This window comes from Jaculus jaculus, chromosome 13 (genome assembly GCF_020740685.1).
Source record: "Jaculus jaculus isolate mJacJac1 chromosome 13, mJacJac1.mat.Y.cur, whole genome shotgun sequence".
Lineage (NCBI taxonomy): Eukaryota > Metazoa > Chordata > Mammalia > Rodentia > Dipodidae > Jaculus > Jaculus jaculus.
In genome coordinates, this window is record NC_059114.1 from 69,968,096 (window position 1) to 69,971,636 (window position 3,541).

Genomic DNA, 3,541 nt, shown 5'->3' on the forward strand with positions numbered 1-3,541 from the left:
TCAACTTAGCATACGAGTGGTATTGCCCAGACCCAGCTTCTGCCTCTCCAACTGGGCATTCATTGACAAAGTCACATCCGAGATTACAATAATCCTGACTAGGAAATATGAGGCATACTTTATGATCCTCCATAATTCTAGTTTTAGCAACCACTTCTAATAAAATAATTCTATCATATATTTTAAAAACTTTAAGTATAGAGCTGTTCTAACCAGTATTGCCTATAATAGCAAGTTTAAAAATAACTATATTTGCCAGGCATGGTGGCATACACCTTTAATCCTAGCACTCGGGAGACAGAGGTAGGAGGATCACTGTGAGTCTGAGGCCAGGCTGGTACTAGAGAGTGAGTTCCATGTCAGTCTGGACTACAGTGAGACTCTGCTTTGAAACAACAAAATAATAATCATCTATATTTATAATCACAGAGATAGTTAAATAGAGATAACATATACATAAAGGATTACTGAGTAGCAACCAAAATTGTACAAAAGGTTTGTAATATTACAAATTACACATGCTTCTCTTTTTAAACTTGGGATGCTTTTAAAATTTTTTTTATTATATAGATAGATATTAAAACCGATTGTGAGTTCAAGGTTAGCTTGAACTATGTAATGCTAGGCTTACTTAGGGCTACATGGCATAGGATAGCTCCATCAGTTGGAGTAAGCTAACATGGGGTTCTTGGCCACAGGTGTCCTGTACTTTCTCTCCAGGGGAGAATCCCTGGCTTCCTCACATCATGGCTGCCTACTTTCCACAATACAAGTCTCAAGAGAAAGGAGGCACAAGTCTCTAAAAGGCCTAGCAAAGCCTCACGTCGGTAATGTTCTACTGATCAAGTTATCACAGAACAGGGAAGAATGTGAACAGCTGTGGCCATATTTAAGTCACTATAACCTAACCATTTTCCAATCTTTCTGAATGAGTATTATTACAAGTGGGGCATGTGGGGTACTTTTTTTTTTTAAGACACACACACACACACACACACACACACACACACAGAGAGAGAGAGAGAGAGAGAGAGAGAGAGAGAGAGAATGGGTGTGCCAGGACCTTCAGCTGCTGCAATCCAACTCCAGACGCATGCGCCCCCTTGTGTGCATGTGTGACATTGAACACTGGGGTCACTGCATCTGGCTTACGTGGGACCTGGGACCAAACCTGGGTCATTAAACTTCCCAGGCAACTGCCTTAGCTGCTAAGCAATCGCTCCAGCCCACATGAGTGGATTTAACTACCTAACTATAGACTCTGGAAGGCTCTAATAAAGTAAAAACTAGGAATGCTCCAAGGGAGGCTCCTGAATGATGAAGGCCGAAAGAGTGCTGAATTTCTAGCAAGGGAGGTAGGCATAAGGTGCAGAACTAAATGAAATTAAATAATTAAATGATGAAGTCAGGCATGGTGGTGCATGCCTTTAATCCCAGCACTCGGGAGGCAGAAGTAGGAGGATCTCTGTGAGTTCGAGGCCACTCTGAGACTACACAGTGAATTCCAGGTCAGCCTGGGCTAGACTGGGACCCTACCTCAAAAAAAAAAAAAAAAAAAATTAAATGAATTAAGTAAAATTGGTGCATAATTAAATGGTATGGGAATGGGGGAATAGAATCATTATGATGACTTCCAGGTTCTTTGTTTGAGCTGCTAGAAATTCAGACCAACATAGGGGGCACAAGGCATAGGAGGCAGACATTGAGTTCTGAGGACCTTGCAGATGTTGAGGGCCTGAAGAATTGTCAATAGGTGATGTCTACACTGGTGACAGAACCACATGTCAAACTGACACCTGTATTTGTGGCAGTCCTGGCCCATCTAACATCCTCCCCCATCACATTCAAAAGTGAAATCTTTATGTGTTGGCCAACCTTCTGTGGAAGCAATAATACTTGAAAAAATTCTCTAGAGTAACACTGATCATCTCAAACATAAAATGTCACCTTTTTGCTAACCTTGTCCTTCTCCGCCCTTACATCATAGCAGACTTGGCCAATAACACTGTGATCAAGTTTTTGTTCCTCTCTCGCCCTTCCCTGCCCTCCATAGAAACTTTTTTTTTTGGTTTTTCGAGGTAGGGTCTCACTCTGGTCCAGACTGACTGGAATTAACTATGTAGTCTCAGGGTGGCCTTGAACTCACAGTGATCCTCCTACTTCTGCCTCCCCAGTGCTGGGATTAAAGGCGTGCGCCACCACACCCAGCTGTCCCCAGAAACTTCTGACCATACATGAAGAATACTTCCATACTGCGCAAAGTGTATGTTAAGGTGGGGGGAAAATGTGAAACTTTCGGTAAATTTCACCCTTGAATGCAATAAATTTATACATCATAAGCAGCTGCAGCAAAATATTGGTCTGGGGCTGGAGAGATGGCTCAGTGGTTAAGCGCTTGCCTGTGAAGCCTAAGGACCCCGGTTCAAGGCTCGGTTCCCCAGGTCCCATGTTAGCCAGATGCACAAGGGGGCGCACGCATCTGGAGTTCGTTTGCAGAGGCTGGAAGCCCTGGCGCGCCCATTCTCTCTCTCTTCCTCTATCTGTCTTTCTCTCTGTGTCTGTCGCTCTCAAATAAATAAATTAATTAATTAAAAAAAATATTGGTCTGTAATTGATTTTGGACACAGTGCTTTTCAACAGGAGCAGTAAATAAGGGCGAGTTCATCGATCACTGTCGTCTAGAGGGCCTGGGTACCTTATTCCAAGCCCTCAATGGCTGTGACCTTGGATATACAGACAACCTGAGCCTCTCGTGTTTCACCTGTAAACCTGGTGAGTCTCTTTTTCACCTATTCATAAGGTTCTGGGGCAGCACAGTCACTCGGCACAAGTAAGAAGCAAAGACTAGTACCCATCATCTATCAGTTGCCCTGCAGATGCCTGTTCTCCTACCACCATGCGGTAGGCCAAGTCACAAGGGGGACAGGATCTAGCTGGGAGGGCTGGATCAGGGTGGCTCTCTAAGGCTCTGTCTATAGATGACCACTGTTACCTCAGAAGCCATGCACAGCTGGGTATCAGTGGTTGCGGAAAGATTTTTTTTTTTTTTTTTTTTGGTTTTCCAAGGTAGGGTCTCACACTAGCTCAGGCTGACCCGGAATTCACTACGTAGTCTCAGAGTGGCCTCGAACTCACGGTGATCCTCCTACCTCTGCCTCCCGAGTGCTGAGATTAAAGGCGTGCACCACCATGCCCAGTTTGCAAGATTTTTTTGAGTTAGGGGAACCAGGATTCTCTGATACACTTTTTATACTCTCGTTCGCTTTCGTAATTACTTAATTCCTAATTCATTAGGATAAATGAGGGCAAAAGAGTAAAAGACAAGTATTAAAAACTTTATGACCCCATGTGCACAGGAAATCTGCTAACAGAAAATTGTTCTATTGGCTCATTATGACTATGGACAAATTACTAAAATTTGTTTTAGTTTTCTATTCACAAAAGGAGTTTTAGAATGTTTTAAATGTCTATTTACATAGCTCTTATATCTTCAAAGCATTTTGTATCCTTCTAATTGAATAATAATAACAATAAGACAAAG